Here is a 24,390-nt window from a genome sequence, read left to right on the forward strand (position 1 = left end):
CAATGAAATTACTCAACAAACATACTCCTTTAATGATATCATTTAAGTAATCAATGCTGATATCTCTTAAAGGATGAAAAAAAAAACAGAATTGTTTGTTAATCTTTATATTCTACATATAAGGAAATTCCGTTCTTCACGTGTTCCTCCCTACTAGACTAATTAAAAATTCGGAATTATTTTTTTAAATCTGGAGCTAAAGTGCATCCTTTCACTTATTGTCTACTTAATTGTAATTTATTAATAAATTAAATTTTTTCTAAACATGAAGCACTCGTATCATAATATTTACAGAAAAAATCGTTCGTAATACATACTCCAATTGCTCCTGTTAATCATTATTTATTTTTTGTGTAATAGCCGATATTTTCTTTATTTAAAAAAAATCAAAGAGAAATAGTGAAAAAGTCATCTATACTTGCAACAACAACAGGAATTTCAGAAACAAATAGGAATTTAAAATGAAAAAAAACTTGTGTAAAGCTCATAAATAAAAACGGTTCTTTCAGCGTATCCAATTTCATATAAGTGAATGAATTTCTGTGGGCACTGTGGCATACATGGTATTTCTTACTACAAGTTAAACGGCTCGAACTAACTATTGAATATTATTTTGAATGTTATTCCATCGCCTTTACTGTACAATGTTTCACTCACCTGTGGAATTTCAAGTTTCATAGTTTTAGCGTTGCAAAAGAAAATGTAGCGTAAAATTGAGGACACAAAATTCTTATTTTTTAATTTTTTAACACAACAGGAAGCATTTTATGACAGATTTAAATTTATGACTTCGGTAAGACACACTAGCATAGAATATGCCTCCAATGCTTCGTGCTTGAATCACAATCCTGATAAATTTAGTCTTTATTTTTCAGAAAAATTGAAAATAACCACTAAAATAATTAATTATTTAACAACTACCATAATACTGTTGAATTTTTACTTAATTCCGTTCTTGTAATTTAAAATTATGGTTAAAAATCACCAATACTTTAAATGAAGGTTCTGAAGTTTTCACTTCAAATTTCCAATGCTTAGGTAAATATGGATGTCACGTCAGTTTTATTTATCTTCATAGATTACCCCGCCACTAAATTTAACTTCTTTAAAAGGAAACGATTTGTCGTTTGAATGTTTGCTTTTCGCAAATATATCAAAACTGTCACATAGTATATCAGAGAAATTATAAACTTTAAACCGAAAATGTAATTTATTTCGATCTATCATTGCTGAAGTAAATATTATCATTTGATAAAATTTGTGAAATTTGAATATTTTAACTTTGGTTTGAAATGCTCACTAGTGTTAAGCAATCAGTGCAGTTCCAGTCATTGTTTGTTATTAGGCAAATTAATTTTATTTTTTGGTAATAACAATTACTTTATTTTCTAAGAGAAAATTGTTGCGTTCTACAAGAATAACATATTCCATGAAATTTGAGACTAGTGTACAAGAATATAATTTTTGTTTGGGCGGGGGAAGTACGCATCCAATTTGGCTTATTTACCATTTAAAATGAAGATATAAGTACAAATTACAACAAAAAATATAGTAGATATCAATTTGAACAATATAAATCAGAGCAAAATAGAGTTTTTCTTCATGTGAGTATTTCATGCTAAACTAATATTTTATTGGATCCATAAATATTTGAATTCAGTTAATGTTCGAATGTTTCTTTGAGAAACTTTCAATGCCTTTTGGGCAATCATTTTTACAATTCCACAATCTTTGAGTTTGATTTCGTTAACTTAACGACCATTTAGTCGCAAAATAATTCGATATTTTTGTACTCGTATATTATTTAAAGAAACAGTTCCCTCAGTTCTGCGGTATCCAGGACTTCTTATCTGATTCAAAATCGTTTGCACTGAATGGTGCCGATATTAGTGCTCTCGATTGGGATACAAGATTCCCAGATTTCAATCCTGGATCATATCCGGGAACCAATTGTGATTACTTATTTGAATAATATTTCTCAATCATTTAAGCAATTCAATAAGTAGCACTAAACCTAATTTTTCAAGGAAATCTGCATTACCAAACTTAAGAAAATAATCTCCCGAATTTTACAAAATTTTCACTCGGAGAATTTTCCAAGAAAGAAGTAGTGAACTTTGTGAAATTTGATTATTCAATACTTAAATACAAATTCAGTGATTGCCATCAATTTGATTTGAAAAAAATGGGAGTTAACCACTCAGTTTTGGAGAGGGTTTGAACCCGGAAAAAGCTAAGTACATGATTTGAAATTGAAATGCAACATGTTAGATAAGCATCGTGATGTAATGGACACGAAGAAAGCTAACTTAGTTTGAAATTAATCTAGATGTTTTCCATAAGNTTTTTTTTCATATGTCTGTAATTTTCCTTTGTTTTATCTTCATTTTGAACTATATATATATATATATATATATATGAGAAATCGAATTTACGTATTACAGTGTAGTATATGTTTAAACGTATTGCAAAACTATATTGAATACGGGGGGAAATTCAATGGCTTCCTTCTTTGTATAAATAGCCGTAAGATATGAAAGAAATTCTTCCTTCTATCCTATTCATCTTCTTTTTTCCTTTTTCCGGTTTAAGGGTCACGTCTTGAACTCTATTATTATGACATTCAATTTTTCTGATAGGTTATGCATTCGATTATAGAAAAAGCTGAGAAAAATATGTTGACAAAAATATGAGTTTTTATTCTTCCTTTTAAGAGAGTTTTTATCTATTTTATTATGTATTTTTTTTTCTTCAAATTTTCAAAAATGTATTATCATTTTTAAGACCAAATATAATATTAAGGCCAAATAATATTGAGACCAAATATAATGTATTATCCTGTAATTGGGTAAGTATCAATAAAATGGATAAATGTAACAATTGCTTATAAGCTGTACACTAAAGAATACGTCAATTTTAAAAAGAATTATTTAACTTGAAACTTTATTCCGTGAATAAAGAGCATATACACTGTAAAAAATTCGGGATCAAGAAATGGTATAAAGTATAACGGCATAGAGTATATCTATTTTTTCACAATATTCAAAATTACTGAAAAATATTATACAGTAATTTTGCGAGTAGTGTTTATTTAGAGTGATTTGATGATTTTACGGTAATTATTACTGTAAATATTAAGGTATATCAGATTTTTTACTATGATATTGCGATTGATCAAATTTTGCATATTTTAATCAGGCCTTTAAGTCAAAAAACTTAAGCTTTTCAGATTTTTTTTTGTGATTTTATTATTATAGTAACGATATTATAAGTGATAGTTCTCATTTTTTATATATCCTTCAGCTAATTCTAAAACTGTACATAAGAAAAATAATACTTTGTCTTAAAATTTTGAAGTTTTTGAAATTTTTATAAGTTTAACAAACTTATTTGGGAAAGTTTTGCTTGGTGTCAAAAATGTTTTACCGAATATTAAAAACAACCTTATCAATAAAAATACGCACAAATTCTAAGAAATCCAAATTTCTATTACTAACAGATTGTGATGTAAATGTTCCTTTAACATAAATCGTATTATGTATATAATTTTCAATTAGCAAGCAAACATTTGCATTCTAAATTAAAGATTATTTGATAATGAAATTAAATTAATACGAAATTACCCGAAAAATACAAACTATTTAAAGCTGCAATTAAAGAAAAGTAAAAGATCAAGACGTACGGCCTACTGTTTTTCGCTTTAAGTAATCAAAAATTAATATTACGTCTTAAAATTAATATTTTTGAAGGCCGTCAATAGATGTGCTCATAGATGGGAAAAATTGAAAACAAATTTTCTAAAATTTCCACTATTTTCTATAACAGCGTGGTGTGTGTGAAGGTAAGACCAATACCCTTTCAAATACTTAACTTAATATTGTTCAAAAATGCGTCACGAAACAATGAGAAAAATACCGGTTTCCTAAGAAAAACACGGAGACTTTTACATGTATATTTCATTCTTTGTTTTCTTTAATTTAAGTTTTAAATCGTTGGTCACATTTGGACTGATAGTAATATGTCAATGAGATTACATAAAAGTGATTTTGTGCCAATGAGTTTTTTTAACTCCAACCAGCAATATGCATGAGGAAAAACATTTTATCAATACTCACAATTATTATTTTCAATTATATTTAAAATAAACCAAATTTTAATTTAAACGTTGAGTATGAAAAGAAGAAAGCTACAGTGAACTCTCACTTATGCACCGGTGTAAGGGACCAAGAGAAAAAAAGTGCATAAGTGAAAGAGGCGCGTAAGTGAAAAACTTCAAAATTCTAAAACGCAACGTAAATTGCAGTGACAATAGGTATAAATATGTTTCTAAAGATTAAATGTTAATATTTATACTGTTTTGGTATTTACTATAATTATACAAGGAAAAAAAATAACGTACCTTAAGACAATATATTTTCTTACAAATTAATCTTAATACATGTTTGTATTTGTTTTTGCCGACGTTATTCAAAAACAGTTTTTTTCAGTTCATATAAATGGGATCAGGTGGAGTTTTAGAAGCAAAATTAAATTGTAAAAAGTCAGGAATAGTGTCTAAAGCTTTCAATACTGCTGTGTGATTTGGAGGAACTTTATCATCCCGTCAGTATCATCCACCACGTTCTCATCGTTCACGAGTTATAGTTAGATATAAATGAACAGTTCTTCACAAAAAAATTGAGTTTTATGGGAGGGGGTGAAACATAACAGGATAAATTTCTAAGAAAAGTACCTGACGTCATAATATGCTGCACAATAAGTTGTTCAAGTACTTCTGTCACTAAACAGATTACCTCCTTTTATTTACTCATGTTCATCTGACTGCAAGTAAGTGATCGCGGTCTCTTTCATCTTTCGTATTACAGGTGTCTTTTTTTCATAGAAAACAGCATGGGAGTAAAACTAACCTCTGGACAAGAGGAATGGTCATTTTCTAAAAGATGAATGGGCTTTCATTGTTCTTGGTCTAACAGATAAGACACCCTATTAAAAATTCTAGAAAGAATGTCTTTCCAGAAACAGCAAAAATGAAAAGGTCTCAGAGGGAAGCAAATTCAATAGGATCAAACAACATATATTTCTTTTTATCTGTAACAAGGATTGCTTATTTGCTTCATTTTTAATTTAAAACATTTTTTTTTTTAAAGAAAAAATATTTAAAGGATTGAAAAATTAAAATGTTAGCCTAAAATTTCGGCGCATAATTGAAAAATTTATTTTTAGGGCGACGCATAAACGGAGGATGTTTATCATTATTTTCCTATCTAATGTACTGGGACCTATAAAAATCGTCGTATAAATGAAAAAGGTGCATAAAAGAGGTGGTGCATAAGTGAGAGGTCACTGTATTTCCTTTTTTATAGTGGCCTTTAAGCGTTTCTTCTAAAACGAGTCTTAGAATCTGAGAAACTCGTAATTGGAACGAGTCTTATTACGAGTCTTAGAATCCCACCACTGCACCAAGTTTTATTAGATGTTTTTATCGGGTGGTAGATCAGTTTCATTTTTATAATAATATTTACAACTCCATAATGAGACTGAATATTTCAAGCAAAATTAGTAACATTACAAAAATTTTAATGCGTTTTTTTGCATAGATATTTGGTGTTTGTATGCGTATTGTTAGCAGTAACAGTTACGAAACATAAATTAGGGCTACAGTTATTTGACAGTGTATTTTGTTTAAACATATATCAGATTCATTTTAGTGTTACACAGAAAGAAATACTGAAATCTCACGAATTATTCGTTTTTGCCGATACCATTTCCTGGCATATGGATATATATTACAAGCAATACTTTATCAAAGTGACGAAATAACTATCGTCACTTCTTCGTGTAAATGAATTTCATCCAAAGCAAAAAATCGTTGATCATTCGATTTATTTTTCAAAAAAAAAACTGAAGTACGGGTCGTACTGTTAGATTACTTTTATGAGCACAATATAGGTGAATCAACGTCACCATAACTACGCAAAAAGGATAGATGGAACAAAGAGTTAAAATACATCCATGCCTAAAGCGGGATTTAAACTCGGAATCTTCCTGGTGTAAGGCTAACTCCTTGACCACCATACAACTATTTGACTTTTGCCTTTCTTTCTAGTTTCGATTTTACAAGTGTCATTCTACTTATAAATCTCCCACAGTGCACTGCGATGAGGTTCCAAGTTAAGGAAACATTTCCATATTTGAGAGTTCGCGTTTCATCACAAATCGCGTGATTTCGTGACGAAATTATTTTCAAAATTAAGAAAATAGAGATTGCAGAATCGTCAAAAGTGAAATCTTTATTTCTTATAGAGTATAATTAAGAAACAGTTAATATATGAAGTGTTTAGAATAGCGTAAGAAGCTTTCTTCACAAATAGAATAAAAATCAAATTGATTTAATTAGAAACAGGAAATGTTTAAAGTCATAGTTTACCATGCATGGTTATTTTACGCATACAGGGACAAAGTATGACTTTTTAAAGATATTGAAAGCAAGTGAAAATGTTAATTTTCAGCATTAATTATCAAAGTTATGGTATTATTAAGTAAACTACAGTATAACTTAAAATTTAAAGCAACAAAAAGGAAGTTTTCAATTTATCCGAAAATTTCTTTAGAATAACTTAAACTGTTAATAAGCAACCAACGTACTTAGAGTAGAGAATGAAATTCGTTTATACATTTTTTTCTTACCTATAAAATTAAGACATTGAATACTTTTATTTATGTAGAATAGAAACCATTAGAATAATTTAAAAGAATATGCCTACTAGCAGTAAAATACGACACCTAAGAGAATAGAATAAGTTTCGCGACCTCTGTATTCTCATAATTATGCAAATATCTTTTTGAAGTTGAGTAATTATCCTCGGTAACAGGTTCATTTCTCCTTCAAAAAAGATAAGATAATATGACTCTTTCATAGCTTTACTTGAAATAGTTTATGGATTAATTAAAATGTATTGAAAAATAGAACAAGATGATTAGCATTTTAAGTGAATATTATCTACAATTATAAACTAATCAAAAACTTAATAATGACAATAAATATGCAACAAAATCTCCTAAATACTTATCCAAACAAAAACATTCTGTTTAAATACGCAATTTAAATATTTTAATTACGTGGTAAAATACCAAATTTTAATGAAGTGTTTTTTTCTTTAAGTTGTAAAAATGGTTGAATAAAATGCAATTTAAAATAAGCAATATTGATTGTTTTCATAAGCCTTTAGCCCTCTGACGCAGAAGGGACACAAGTTACCTTTATATATATTTTTTCCTGACACTTTATTTGCGAGCAATAATATATTTTGGTATTATAGTCTAATAGTTTAACATAGACTAATAGTTACTAAAAAACCTGTTAGATTATCACAATTATATTTGTGCTAAAATATTAAATCAGAAAAAAGAGATTTAATTTTTTTTTATTCTTATTAAAAATTTGTATTTTGAAAAAATTCTACTTCAAAAGGTTGAGAAAAAAATATATTTTGTTTTATGATTTATCCGGAATTCAAGGATATTTCATAAATTGTGAATTTTTGAATGCAATAAAAAAATTTAAGTGCATTTTGCAAGTGAGTGTTCCATTTGCTTTCAAAGAGATGGGATTGTTTAGAAACAATAAAAAAGAATTGCTCTTAAGCATGTTCTTGTGACCTGTAAAATGTCATTTCATATTGTTATTTTCGTAATATTTGTACAATTAGAAAAAAACTAGCCCCTTTTTTATATCAAATTTTGAGTTTTGATCTAGGAAATGAAATTAAAACGTAGATTCAGCTATGTTTTACACATTTCTTTCAAGTACAGTTTCATTGTTTATAAATTTTTTCGAAATATGAATAATTGTTTGTATAGTTTAATTAGAATTGAAATATAAGCGTTAGTTTGAACTTTGAATTTTTTACAAAAAGGCTTTTAAAGTTTCCCTATAAGTCAACAAATAGCTTGCCTCTTTGACTTATACATTAAGAATAAAAGCTTCGTTTTAAAAACTTAAACAATGTAGTTAAGTTTTCAAATTAAACTTTCAAGTTATGGGGAAAATCAAATTTTATGTAGAAGAATTACGAAAATATTTATAACATCAAACCTCTATCATTAATTTTTTTCAAATCTTTTGATGAAGAATCTGTAAATAAATTAATTAGTATAAAATTTGTAATTTGTACATTTCTCAAAATTAAAGCAAACATTTTTTATTCTGGAGTCTTTTCAATTGCATCAAAAATAATTAAGACATTTTAGTTTTATTTTAACCCATCAGACCCTTTTACAATATTTTCTAAAAAACTCTTTGTAAACTCTTATGATAATGAATTGACTTGTTCGTATGCAGTTTTTTCACAATATTATGCACACNGGGCCACAATTAAAAACACCAGTCAAATGGCGGGCCGCAACTTTATCAAAATTTTATATGGGGCTCTTTTATGTTTGAAGGAACATTAAATATTACTGTCAGATTTCTATCAAGTTGTAGATAACAAAAGTATTGAATTACAAATTAAAATACGAAGTAGAGTTTTTAAAAATATTTAATTGCATATTAAAATTTTTTGGCTACAATAACTTTAATGTGCACCTATGTATTAAACAATTAATGTGCAACAGATATCAAATTGTTAAGATATAAAACTTTAAAAAGGTTGGTATTAAAACTTACATAGTAGCACTCAAAATGTTCAATGAAAAAATTGAGGTTTGTCTACTGTACTTACATTCGAATGGAAACTTAATAAAATAAGAATTATACTTTGCTTTTAAATATAATTTTTTTTAATATTAAAAAGCAAAATACCAAGCATTACAAATAATTTTGTTACGTATCATTTCGAATCTTTTCTTAATCAGAAACTTAGTGACAAGATTTTTTTTCTTCCTTTAAATTTAATTCTGTGATAAATTAACATTTTTTTCCAGACCTATTAGGATTTAAAGCAGTAAAGAAAAAAACTTCTCCACCGTCTGAAATTAATTTTGTTTTCTTTTCCGCTCACGCCCTACTCGATTCAAAGAATTTAAATAAATATGATATTCATTACCTCCTTTATGCGTTTTAAAATATACAAATGTAAATAATTTCGTCCAAAATTAGTGGTTTCAAAAGGTTAAATCGCAGAATTTCTTCGAAAAAATTTCTGATACGCACATGCTAAATTATATTCACAAAATACAAAAGAACAAAGTAAAAAAGAGCAACATACACGATTATTTTTGTATTTGAATAAATATTTTCTTAAATGCAAAAACCTGAGAAACAATTTTTTGTTTCATCGTTGGTATGTTAAATTTCGCAGAAACGAAGAGATTAGGTTTATTTAACGAAATAAATGTATTTTAAACAAATACAGATTTTTTACGAAAATAGTCCGAAAAAAGAATGACAACTAATATATTTTAGTTCGCGGGCCACAAAAAAAGGCTTCGAGGGCCGGATGTGGCCCGCGGGCCGCAAGTTGGAAACCCCTGATTTATCCAGAATTCATGTCATCAAGGATATTTCATAAATTATGAATTTTTGAATGCAATAATAAATTTAAGTGCATTTTGCAAGTGAGTGTTCTATTTGCTTTCAAAGAGATGGGATTGTTTAGAAACAAGCAAAAAGAATTGCTCTTAATCATGTTCTTGTGACCTGAAAACGTCATTTCATATTGTTATTTTCGTAATATTTTTTCAATTAGAAAAAAAAACTTGCCCCTTTTTTCTTATCAAATTTTGAGTTTTGATCCAGGAAATGAAATTTAAAATTAAAACGGAGATTCAGTTATGTTTTACACATTTCTTTCAAGTGCAGTTTCATTGTTTATAATTTTTTTCGAAATATGAATAATTGTTTGTATAGTTTAATTAAAATTGAAATATAAGCATTAGTTTGATCTCTGAATTTCTTACAAAAACACTTTTAAAGTTTCCCTATAAATCAACAAATAGATTGCGTCATTGACTTACGTCATTGATACATTAAGAATAAAAGCTTCATTTTAAAAACTTAAACTATGAAGTTAAGTTTTCAAAATTAAACTTTCCAGTTATGGGGAAAATCAAATTTTATGTGGAAGAATTACGAAAATATTTATAACATCAAACCTCCATCATTATTTTTTTTAAAATCTTTTGGTGAAGAGTCAATAAATAAATTAATTAGTATAAAATTTGCAATTTGGACATTTATTACAATTAAAGCAAACATTTTTAATTCTACAGTCTTTTCAATTACCTCAAAAATAATTAAGACATTTTTGTTTTATTTTAACCCATCAGATCCTTTTACAATATTTTTTAAAAAACTCTTTGTAAACTCTTATGATAATGAATTGACTTGTTCGTATGCAGTTTTTTCACAATATTATGCGCACTATTTTTCAAGTTCTCCTTGTAAAAAGTAAAAGAATTCTGCCTAAAATTGTTACAAAGAGTAATTTCTCCGAAATCCATTTTCACCGGAACATAATATTGAACAAAAAATCTGATATACCCTAATATTTACAATAATAATAACGGTAAAATCATTGAATCACTCTAATTAAAAAAATATTACTTTAAAAAATGCTGTATAATATTTTACTGTAATTTTCGAAAAAATAAAAATTATTATAGAAGAATAAAAATTATTTTTTTCTCTTTTCATTAATCTTTATTATTTTTCATGTTTCCTCTATATTTTTAACCCCATATTCTCTAGATTTTCTGAAGTAATTTTCCAAATCTAGTGTTTGCACTTTGCTTAAATCTGCTTTTTTACATACATTGTTAGCCCATTTTCTTCACTTTTAAAAAGGATTATTTATATTCCATTAATTATTCATTCATTTTAGAACTTGTGAAAAATAAGTCTTTAGTTGATAATTTCTTAACTGTTCCTTAAACCCATTTCAGGAAAGCATCGATTTTTGCTCTATAAATTATTTACACTTGCTTATCATTAACATTGTTTAAAGGATTTGACAGAAACACCAGCTGCTGAAGTTATTTTACAGCCAGTCAGGAAAATAAAAATTTTACACTTTTTGTCGCTTTTTCCTCCATCCATTCTAGATTTTGAATAAAATTAATTTAAATGGGCTTTTTTACCTTTATTAATGATCATTTTTTATTGTCATTCTTTCCATCTTTCTATAATTATCCCTTCCCAAGCTTTATGTTTCAGAAAATTTTAAATATACATATTTTATAACGCTAGTGTACACATATATTGTGCTATAAATCACCGAAATAGCACTCTATTTTTAAAAAAAGTAATTTTTAAGAGACACGGGGATTCAAACTAGCATTTATCCACTTATACTCATCTTATGAAAGAATATAGAAGTCGTTAAATAATTGGGTGATTCCTTTTAAACATGACAATTCGGACCGAAAAATTTCTTCAAATTTAAAATCTTCGAAATAATCTAAATTTTTTTTGTATACTTCTTTAGTTACATTTATTAATATCTTACAGACAGCAGGGTAGTTTATTGACATTTACTCGAGAAAAAAAATTAAATAGAAATTCACCAAATCTTGAATGCTTAGAAGACTTATGCTTAGACATATTAGCTTAGAAGTTTAAAAAATAATCATTTTAAGTTAATAGTAAGTAACTCAACTTAAGCTTTTATGTTAGATGGACCATAAATCCATATTACAATCATACCATATTACAATCATACATAAACTTGGTATAAGGTTAGTATTTGCTTTTCCTTCTTACAGTATTAGCAGCTAAAAGAAATTTGGTATCGCTTCAATGTCCTGGAATTCATAAGCCAGGATAATGAACAATTCGCTATTTTATAGCATATAACTTTACTTTAGTTTAATATTTTGTCCTAAGACGTTTACATTCTGCAGAAAACAACAGGATTTCTTAAAATAACTCAGATAAATTTATGTAATTATGCTATTAATGATTTCATTAAGCCAGGAAAATGACAACACAAAAACCTACTCATCTTGAAAAATTTTTTGAAATAGATTTTGAACCAGAAAATTGTTTCCTTATTCATACAACAAGACATGTTCATATAGGAGGGTATTTGATCAATCTATTAACATAAGATAATGATTATTGGCTCTATCTATTTTGGTTATGAGCCACTAAATAAAAGTAGCCAGGAAAATGACAGATTTTCTTGGGACAAACAAATTATTGACAGAAAAAATTTTTTTAAACGAAGTTTTTGTAAATAATACTCTCTGCGTATATTCTAGAATTGTTTGCACCGGTTGATATAAAAAAAATAGATATTGAAAAATTTATGGGAAGCTTTGAACCTAGTTATTATTGGAAACATTGTTTGGGACATGCCAGGAAAATGACATTTTGAAGTTCAATTTAATAAATTTTTTAACTATTCAAAACAGTCAATGCTAGTGCAAAGTCATTTTAAAATGCTAATAGCAAAGCAATTTATTAATTTTTTTTAAAAAAAAGTTCTTTTTGTATTATAGTATTAGATCCTAGAGCAAGGGACAGTGCATTGTCATATTTCGTGAGAATCACCCAATTTGCCAGAATCAAAAGCCCATATGCTAGTTGTTCTATTTAAAAGCCTTTACATTAAACGTATTTTTATTTTATGAAGTATTTAAACGTATTACAGCCATTATTTTACGTTTATATAGTCTCCAAAATAGAGCATAAAACTGACCAGATTAAATATTTTTATTTTTACAAAATTCCTCAGAAATTTTTTTTTATTATAAATAGAAACGTAATTTATTAAATTTAACTATCTTGATAAATTTTGTTTTTCCAAGGAAGTTTTTATTTACAAAATTATGGTTTTCAAACTTTAATCCATAAGTATTAAGTTCTAAAATCATTTAGAATGCAGATTATAATCCTTATTGACTGTAACAATTATTTAAATATTTTTTATTTCGAAAATATAAATAAGAAACGGCGAAAAGGAAAACAGTTCATTTTATCGTTTTTTGACGTTCAAACTAACAAATTTATAAGAAATTTTAAGTATAATTTCATACATTCAATGTATAATTCTGCATTTGTGTAATTATTTCCAAAGCAAAATGAAATAAAAATAAAATTTAGGCATTGTCTTCAAAATGAATTATAAAGTTTTAATGTCTATTATTCAAAAATTACAGTTACACTAAAAATCCTATTATTTAAAAATATATATTAATGGAGAATAGCAAAACATCAAACATCAGTATTTTTTAAAAAAATAAATTTTAAATTACATTATGATGTTTTATTCAAGATTTGTTTGTTTGTTGCATAATGAAAAAAAGCTCAAATATTCAGAATAATGCATGAATTTCAAGAAAAAAATCAAATAGGTCCCACGATCCCTCTGAAATTGTTAATATTTTATGAACATTTAAATTGAATACACAATCCTTTTTATATTTTATCACTAAACATTTTTCACCATTTAAACTTATTTTGTACATGTTGTTCTAATCAATACTTTTATATGAATTTTGTATAAACAAAAACATTTTGAAATTCTTTCGTGAAAATAAATAAAAAGTAAACTCACTCTCCTCAAGAAAGTCTTAAAGAAATATGGTAACAATAGAAAATTTCAAAGTATTTTGTCGGTTTTGAGGTTTATATTCAAGCAGTTTGTCCTGATCGCTCTGGTTCTAAATTCTTTTTAGCTGTTATCGTCAAACTTTTGACATGAATATGCCCTAAGGGAAGGTGTATTAGGAATGGGAAGATATTTTTATTCTAAAAAAACTGAGAGGAAGAAAAGGATTCACACTAGAAATTTATTTAAAAACTCTCTTTTTATTGACTATTATTTATTATCCGGGCAAATGTTTTGCTTTGACAAACCAAAACTGAATATATATGAAACATAAACAGTTTTTCTTGAATAAAGAAAACATATGCTTACATAATAAAGAAGTTTTTTTTTAAAAAAAGCTGATTCTAGTAATCATTTAAAACTACTCAAATTTCGCTACAACAATTTTTGATGAAAATATTTTTTTAATTTTTAAAACGCAAAAAAAATATACTGTTATAATTTAATATATTCTGAAGTTATATAAAAGTAAGGCTAAATTGCATTACACTTGTAAGTTACTAATAAATAATTAAACGTTTAATCATATCTTTAAACCATAATATCTTGCTATTCGCAACCTTAAGAGGGTGTTAAAATGAACCATTTTTTTGCTCAAGCTGAATCATGTTTAAGATAATTTGAGTTTGAAGTGTGTTCATCTTAGCTCCTTTTTCAGGATGCAGAAGATTTTTACGGTATTGTGTTACGATGCGTAACAAAATTTCGAACCGTAAGTAATAAATTAAATTGAATGTTCGTTTAAATTATTTACATAGGAACAGTACATTATTTACATAGGATCATAGGAAATAATTACACTATCTTGTACACTGTTAAAAATTCTGGATACGGTAAAAAGTACCGTTGTTCGGGGTGCCAGTATTTTTTATCATAAAATACATATTTACTAAAGCATCTTACAGAACAAAAAATCCGATAAACTGTAATTTTTACAGTAATAAACACATTAAATCAGTGAATCACTGTGAATCAGAGGAAAGAAAAACTGTGCAATTTACAAGGAGAAATCACCTTTGGTGAAAAAAGGAAAAAAAACATAATTCTAGTTAAGAAAGCTAAAATACACGGTACTTAAAGAACTCATTTGGAAATATTTTCGTTCTTATGGCAACGGTTTACCGGAAATTCAGATATATAGTCCTTATTACTACAAACTTAATAAAAAATACGAAATTGAAAATTTTATTTTTCCGTATAAATGGTTTTTATGCCAACCGCAATGTTTCATGATAAATATACCAAATTTCATCAAATATTTTAAAACCATATTTTAATATTAATTTTTCCAAAATCATCAACAAGGCTATCGATAAAAATTATCGAGCTTTTTGGTGTTCCCATATAGGAAGAAACCATGTAAATTTTACCTTATTCTGGAAGTTTTAACCATACATTTTTTCACGGTGTGAAGTACTAATTTTTATTCTTTTAAAGAAATGGAGCAGTTTTCTTTTGATTGCACCAACTCATAAAAAAAGGTTTTCCATTGAAAACTTTAGCTTAAAATGGGTTTTTAATTTCTTTACAGCATTTATATTTCACTATTAAATATAAAATAAATTAGGAGAATGCAAAACATTCCTACTACAGTTCGTTGTTGGCCAAGGGAATCATGGAGATTCAAGCTCCACAATTTCGTGACCAGTGGCTTTATGGGGGTTGCTTTTAGTTCAAAGATCATCTGGTGCCTATCTATATGAACCTAAGTGGTCTTCACAATACCATCGTGAGAAAATAAAATATATTATGCAATAAAAAACCAATTCAAATTATTGTAGTCATTGTATTATCCTTTTTTAAGAGTTACATATTATTTATTCCTAAAAATATCAACAATTAACAAGCGTTCTTTACAACGAGAGTTCACTATGTTATCATGGGTAAAAAAAGTATGTGATAAAAATTCAACTGAAATTATTATAATTAACGTATAATAATTTTCTTTAACACTGTGAAATGATATATTATTTCTCATTAAAGGTTTCAACAATTAACAAACGTACTTCACAACGAGAGTTCACGGTGCCATCATGGATAAGTAAAAATGTTATAAAAAAATCGACTGAAATGATTATAATTAACGGATAATCATTATCTTTAATACCATCAAATGATATTATTATTTCTCATCAAAAATCTCAACAACTAACAAACGTCCTTCACAATGAAAGTACGGTGACATCCTGGGTAAGTAAAATATATTATTAGATAAAGAAAATTAACAAAAATTATTATTGTTAATGTATAATCTTTTTCCTTAACACGGTGAAATGAAATATTATTCCTAATTCAAAATTTCAGCTATTTAAAAATGACGTGTGGAACTTAAAGATTAATAAAATTCTCTTTTTTTTATTTTAATTTGAAGAAAACAATGCTTTTAAAATTGCCTAAAAAAATTATATTTTCAAAAACTCTCTATATCAATCATTCATAACTCTCAAAAACTCAATTAAAAAATATCAATAAAACACTTTGACAACTAAAATTACTGCTGTTAATAGGGAAAAAATTCTTTCTTTTCTACTTAAATTTGAAACGTTTTGTCACACTCAAAATAAAAATCAAGCGAACAAAAAAAAATCTTATTAACATTTTTTTTCTTTGCTTTAATGAAGGTGAAGAAAGAATATTTCCGAGAAATTATACGCATCTTAAAGATAATATAACTTTTTTACTTCATTTTTTGTGATAGCTATACTGAAAAACTATTTTCCTGAAGTAATTAAAAATATGAAGGGACTAAAAAATACAATAGAAGAGCACATTCTTCCAGGAAATCTTAACCCATTACTTATTTTAGATATTTAATTGATGGGATTTATTCTAAAATAATATTTACCTTCCCCTCTCTGAGGAAACTTTTTTTTTTGTCTTCCTGAGCAGTCACTCACAATGAAAAGATATTATTTAAAAAAAATAACTTTTTATCTTAAGAAAAAAGAACTTTTAAATAATTTCTTTTATAAAAAAGATTCTTTCAAATTTAAGCAAGAGTCATGTTTAAAATGGAATAAGTTGGACAAATAATAGTTTTCTTTTGATTATTTGTTAAGAGTAATTTTGGGAATAATATTAGAGAAAAAAAATATTTACAAGTATACTTGGTTATTAATCATTGATTTAATAACTAGATAATTTTCAAGTTTGAAATAGTAGTATAATGATTTTAGTTCTTTTTATTATCTGCTCAGCTATTTTCAATTTATCTTTTTCTTTTTTTACATAGCATGAAATTTATTTCATAAGTATTGTCTTCCTCATCAGTTTTAAATTTTTTATTTTAAGCGTTATAATCATTTTACTTACAATTTTTCTACTTATATGCTTATACTTGTGCATTAGTCGTAAACTTGTGTATTAATCATCAATTTTATAACAAGATAATGACAAAGTTTAAGCTCGTAGTCTAATGACTTTAATTACTTATTATCTGCTTAACCATATTGAAACAGCAAATTTGCTTTAATATTAATTAAAATATTTTTTGAAAGGAAGGTGAGAAACAGTTACCAGTTCTTTTGAAAAAAATAGTAGTAATCTTGAAGAGTTTAATTAATTTAGAACATTCTTCGAATTTATGTCTTGAAAGTACATTAAAAACACAAGCCAATGAAAATGAAGCAATAAAAACCGCGGCAGACTTATTGTCATGAGTGTACGGATATATTTGATGCAAATATTCTTTATTCTCCCTTTTTTATACCAGTTCACTTTGTTATAATTTTATTCAATAAAAGTACATAAAAAATAAATAGATATTTAAAAACTGCGGAAAATTCCATCAGTGATTAGTATCTCACACAAAATATTTGGCAAGTATTTTTTTCAAGTTTGAATATTTTTAACTTTCTTTCCAACAAATGTCTCACGGGAAACGGGAGAAAAAAAATCTTTATTATTATTGTTGTTTAATTTATTGAATACATTGGTGGTAAGCAGGTTATCGTAGATTGGCAATGATTAAAGTTTGCATTGGCCACAATTGCAATATATAATATCTGATAGGAGAACTAGGCTTCACTTTCAATTTTCCGAGGCTTGTCCATGCCATACTAACATTTCAGTATTACTTAAACTGAGCTATCGGGGCTCAGGGGGTAGAGCATTTGCCTTCAAACGAAGCGACCCGGGATTGAATTCCAGCGATGGATGGTCGAGATCAATTTCTCCCCTGGCTCGCACCAACCACACTGACGTAAAATATCCTCAGTGGTAGACGGATTATAGGTTAGAATTCCCTTGCCATTAGCCTGTAGGAGGTTTTCGAGGTGTTCCTTTCTATATAACGCACACGCTCGTTCCATCAAAAAGTCCGCCACGATTCCAAACTTCTCCTAATACTTGATCCAGAAGTTCTTTTGTCTTCCAGATTGGATTTAAAATTACATGGCTGTGGAGTTGAATGTAAGTAGATGTAAACTTGAAATTGGGTTTTCTCTTCAACAATGGTTATAAAATAAAATAAAGTTTTATTTATACTAATTAGTTTATGAGTAGTTATGCTTATTTTAACTGAAGAGATAGGGAGTATTTCCGTGAGGCACTAATTTTAGTTTACTTTATTTTACGTTGAACAGCTGACCCACTTTTGAGTTTACGACAGTCATAGTTTAAATTCATATACTTGTAATTTGTATACTTGTAATCAGTATACTTGAAATTGAACCAACAAAGAGCATAATGGATCAAGCATCGGTTGGAACAAAATAGCCTTCGTGGAAGTTTTTTTTTTAATAGAGCTAACCCATATTTTAGTTACATGGAGAAGAAAAACACAAAAACCTCCCGGGTAAGTCCGACGCCAAGGGAATTTCATTTTCCTTTATAGCTTAGAGTTAAACAGCCGACCGATTTCTAAGCTTCGAACTATTCAAGTTCAACTCCGTATGCCTTTAATTTTGAAACCAACACAGGAGGCAAGGGAATTCCTGAATCAAACATTGGGACAAAATAGTTTTCATGAGGGACATTTTGGGTGGAAATAATCCGCAATTGAGTTACATGGAAAACAAAACCCGAAAATCTTTAACCGTTAGTCCGATGCAGGGTAATTCTAACCAGTGATGCGCTCACCACTGAGGATGAGTTAGCACTGGGGTGGGTGTGAACCGGAAGCTGAATTTGAATTTAATAGCTACCACTGGGATTCTTACTAAGTCACCTCATTAGAAGGCTAACGCTCTATCTCCTGACCCACAGTGGCTCAAAATTCCTTTAATTGGAAGAATTATCTTTTAAATTACAAAGATAATTAAATTGGGAAAAATCCTGAGTAAGCATTAATAATAGTTGCTATTTTGCTTTTTTACACATACAAGGCCAAAAGATTGTCGAAATAATCAAAAGCACGATTTGAATGATCAACTAGAAATTACTATCAACAAAAAAATATTTTCTTAATATAGCGTTTATTTTATGTTACTTTTAAATAATGTTAATTTTTATATAGTGTTAATACGTTTATATTAATTTTTATATTTTTTAACCTTTTCATATGAAATGTTCCAAAGGCATGTATATTTCGGAAAACTTGACGATAGATATATAGAAACATAGGCGATATACATACACTGCAAAAAAGTTGCGTATGAAATTTCGGTCAAAAGTACCGGTGCACGGTTTACCATAAAATCCATTTTTACCGGAAGATATAGCTGAACAAAAAATCAGATATGCCGTAATTTTGACAGTAATAATTTCCGTGAAATCACTGACACACTAATTAAATAAATATTTCTGTAAAATTACGGTATAATATTTAACTGTAAAAATTGATTTTACGGATAAATGGATATTACGGTTAAATGGATTTTAACAGTGATGAAACTAAATTTGCGGTACTTTATGCCGTAGTTTGATCCGGAATTTTTACGGTGGGTGGACATGACATATAAACGGCAATAAGTGCAAAGCATTACGAGAGTCTTTCTCAGTTATTTATTACTGTAATGCGAGGAAGGTGACAACAAAAGATAGAATAAATTCAGTATTTTATATAATTTTACTGTATTTTATTACCTTAAGATTTAAAATGCATAGGTATGATTGGAATGAAATCATAAATTATTTCATTTAAATTTAGTTTCAATTACAAATAAGTAATTGATTTATAAAGATAACTGTTATTTTCTTCGTGTCTGAAATGCCTTATTCAACATTATTCATCTTGTAAATTAATTAACTTATCTTGAGTGTGGGTCCTCAAGCCATATAAAGCACATCATGAGCTTTTAAATCTAATCAATTTTCCTAAAACTAAACTCTGAAATCTTTGATAATTTCACAAGTTTAAATTTCACTTAGAACCATGAAGTAATGACTCATTAATTTAGAAGGACAGTATGCCCTAGATTAAAATATTTTTCTTTTGTTTAAGTTTTTCTAGAAAATAAGCACCTTAATTAATGTTATATTTCAATTTAATAAAGATATGCCAGAGGCAATACTAACTTAAAACCAGATTCGCTATCTTCTTATTTAGTTAATTATGATTTCAGCCTATTAAGCAATTTAAGTTGTGTCTAAGTTAAATGTCTGGAAGAAATTTATACTATTATATTACATACACTAAATGTACTACATGAAGAACTTGATATCAGCACATAATTTACGTCTAAGTACAGCCTAAATGAAAAAAAACAATTAATTACTTTAATTTAATCCTTTGTAAAAGTATAATAGCTTCTAATTTAAAGACTTTAATAAGTTTTAAATTTTTAAGCATTTTAAATTTGAAAACCAATTTAAAGCTTAAATATTATTACTTAAAGCAATTTTAAACATAAATCAAGTTTAATTTACAGTATAGTTTAGTTTCTATTACAGATAAAGGTTAAAAAAAATTTTTTTTTCATTAAATCATTTTTTTCATAATATGCCATGTTCTATTTATTTATTTTTTATTTTCTGTAGAATTTTAATCTAACAAAAATTTGAAATCAACAAAAATTTGACAATTGAAATATTAAACTATCTAAAGAGTTTTTTAGCAATAAAATTTAGAATTCTGCTTACACAATGACGAAAATAATTACTTAATCGATCCCTATGAACTGGTAGTAATAGTTAAGACGCTCTGTTTTATTAAAATGATAATTAATTCTATTTTCAATATTATATGAAGCTCAAACCTTTTCATTCCTACTCACTAGACATTTTAGGAGTTCTATAAAATATTATAATTCTTTAGGGACTGTTAGTCTTGGAGATGTGGATATGGAAATTTACTTCACATACTTCAAATACTGATAAGTCGAATCCCTAATTTGTTCCACTTCTTTAATATTTAATTATTTTTGAAAGGAAAATTGCTGAATTGTTTCATCAATGTATTAAAAAATAAGACGAAAAACATCAATGAAGAAACCTGCCTGGTGAATAATTTTTTTCTTAAAATCAAAATGAAACAAAGAGAACAATTTTCATATTCGTTTGAAAAAACTTTTCGCATGTTAACTATATTTTTTAATTGCAATTTTAACCTATTGATTATTCATTACAAGGCGCAGTTTTAAAAATTGGATCAAAGCTAGCCAAATTTTTATTGTTATTTTTCAGACAACAATATAATATATATTTATAATATTTTTTCTTGTTCTTTTTATAATAACTGACATTGCATCTTTTTTTCATTTCAGATTGCCTGGTTTAAAAAATTCTGGTAAAATTACCTCACTGAAAATCACCTTGCATCACTACATTTCTGATTAAAAAAAACATATTTTCGTTTAATAACATTAAAGTATATGGTATTTGAACCATTAATTTGGTAAGTTTTTCTTTGACATGGAAACGTTGTACAAAAAATTTTAGTTCTTTTTAAGATTACAGTTTTTATCACCGCTCAGTTTGTAAACAATACAAAGCTTAAAAGTCAATTTAACCGAATAAATGGTTTTATGTTGTGCCCTAAGAAATAATAAAATTATTAAGTTTTAACACATTTGCCAAAATTTATCATTTATTATAAAACTATATTTATTGATCATTTTACCAAAATCATTATCAAGGTGTTTTTGTAAAAATTAGTGTGCTTTTTGGTGTTCCCATAGAGACAGAAACATGATAAATTTTACCATTTTCTGGTAGTTTCCCCTATATTTTTTTCTCTGTGTGTGTTTCGTTTTAGAACAATTATTAAGAAACGAGAATTGCCGAGAAAAGTAGTTTTCATTTCTTATGTCTTGCATTGCTTATTGGTCTTTATGATACAATAAATTATGTTTTAATGTAAAGATGTTTTATGAAAATGCTCAGTATTAAAAACTGAATCGAAATTTCAGAAATATATTCTCCGTTATTTTCTACATAACAATATTATAACTTTTTTTACAATTTTTTTTTTTTACTTACTGTTGCTAAAATAATTCATTTGATTCAGCTTTTACATTTCAGATTGTATACAGTTTTTAATATAAACCAAAACTTGATTAAGGAATAAAAATTTAAAAGCTAAGTAGTTTTTAGAAAAATGAAATTTAATTGAAATGGTACAGAAATAGTTGATTGTATAAAATTTTTTCAACTCTTTCTATACATAACGAATAGAGTAAGAAATAGTTAAACAAAACAAAATTTTAAGGACTTGAACTTGGTAACAATTCATTGCTTTCTGAGAAATTTCATATATTCATTACCTCCCTCGTCTTATTATTCCATTCATATATTTCAATTCATTTGTTCTAAAAACTAACTCATACAAGGAATCGAAGGTTATATTAACCGAATTCCCCGGGGGAACACAAAAATTCTAGTCGAGGAGGAATTTTTTTTTCCAATCATGTGTGACTGGGCACATAAATATTTAAACAAAGATATCGCGAAATAGCAAATAAGCACCTTGACTATATCTATAACTATATAAGATGTCGGATGTGTGAATAAAAGGTACCGAAGGTTGGGAAAAAATTTAAATGTTTTATTCTAGATAAGGTTTAAATATCGTCGAATATAATTGTATACTACTTTCAGCAATGTTCAGAATTCTTTTTAGACCCTTAGCCATGCTTATTTTCATTTTTTTTAAAATTCTGATGAAAAATATGCATGCTGTACATAAGAAAATAATTAATATATAAGTTTATCACATCATTTCACCGCAAAATAAAGAAGGTCAAGTAAATAATAGTTGTCGATAATAGTTAATAATTCTGGGAATCACAATCCGGTTTGGAGTGCAATTAACATTTAACGAATAATATTAAAGTTTTTGAACCCTAGCTCAAACTAGTGGAGAGATTTCGCATAGAGTTTGTTTAACGTTAACCATAACGCTAAGCTTATTTTTTTTTATCTCAGTGACACTATGAATTGTGGGTAAATTTAAGCGCTGCGAAGCGCAAATGGCACTAACATTAGAATTACGGTGTACCTTAAAGCTTTGCGAAATCTCTCTTTTAATACAGTAAAAGCACTTTAATTTCATTTATACTAAAGTACCCGTAATGAAAAAAATGCGCTGATTAGCAAAAAATTCTCATTTGCCCACACGGCATAAATAATCGCAGAATTCATCCGTTTTTACATTTGTATTGACAAAAAAATAAAAAATAAAAAAAAATTGAAAAAACTCGCAGAGAGCTGCACTTTTTCCCCCACTTGTAAAATCTTACATTTTTCTAAGATAAAGCAAATATCACGATGTTACTAAGATAACAAGCATATTAAACATGTTTCAAATAGATCGTTAATTACAAGAGACTATTAAAAAACCACACTAAAATATAAATGGGAATATTTTATTTTTTGTCAAGTGTATTTTTTTTCTATTTCATTCTTAAAACTTGTTTCGAAAAACGCACTACTTCAACATTTTTTCTTATTTTTACGTTGAAAAAAAAACACATTCAATAAAAAAATCATCTTTTTCACTATGAAGCTAAATCATGCTTTAAAAACGTTTCTTTGAGAAATTATATTTAACGTTTTTTTAATAAATTGCGTTTCAATTAATTTTTATCTAAAAATATAATACTAGTTTTTATCTTTTAAAAAATACTATATTTAATAATAAGAGTTTTATTTATTGATGACAAGCTTTTCAATCTTAACACTTCAAATATTATTTCCAAATGTCAAACATTACAGTTACAAATTAAATTAAAAGAAAAAATAACATTTTGAAAGTTGAAAATAAAGAAAAGTGAGAACTATAATATTTTAAATTCCTGATGGTTTACAAGAAAATATTTTTATTTTTATACAGATTTGAATTCCAACATCAATATAATAAATAGGATAAATACAAGCAAGATTATGTAAAACTGAAAGTCGAAGCGTTTGTCATAAAGGCAAGTAATTGTATTTTCAATAATACTCACATTTCAGCATTTTATACAAAATTATACTTGCTTGCTTTTAGCAATAAAGAAATTTAGAACCTAAATCATATTGACTTATGTCTGAGTATCCAAGCTGTGAAAGTCATTGCCCTGGCGAAGCTGTGGTTCTGAGCTCTACCCTCCCAGATGGAAGAAAATTAAATATGTATAAAGAATATGTTGTTTAAGCTTTTATTTATTATTGTATGTATAATGGAGAATATGTTGCTTAAGCTTTTATTCATTATTTGAATGTTTTCTAGAAATTTCTAGCTCCTTCTATTACATAATTTCTTGTTCCTTATTTATTTGAATATAATTTTGTTGCGCGTCAAGTAAAAACGCAGTTACCTTGTTCTAAGTATAACAGATCGCAACAATATCTAGTCTTCAATATTTACTTTTCTCACTTTTTAAACTAAGGTATTTAGTACCTGTATCATTTATAGTCTTCATTATTAACCTTCTTCGATTTTTAAAATCGATACTTAGGGTAGATAAGGTAGATAACT

Source organism: Parasteatoda tepidariorum, chromosome 7 (genome assembly GCF_043381705.1).
Source record: "Parasteatoda tepidariorum isolate YZ-2023 chromosome 7, CAS_Ptep_4.0, whole genome shotgun sequence".
Lineage (NCBI taxonomy): Eukaryota > Metazoa > Arthropoda > Arachnida > Araneae > Theridiidae > Parasteatoda > Parasteatoda tepidariorum.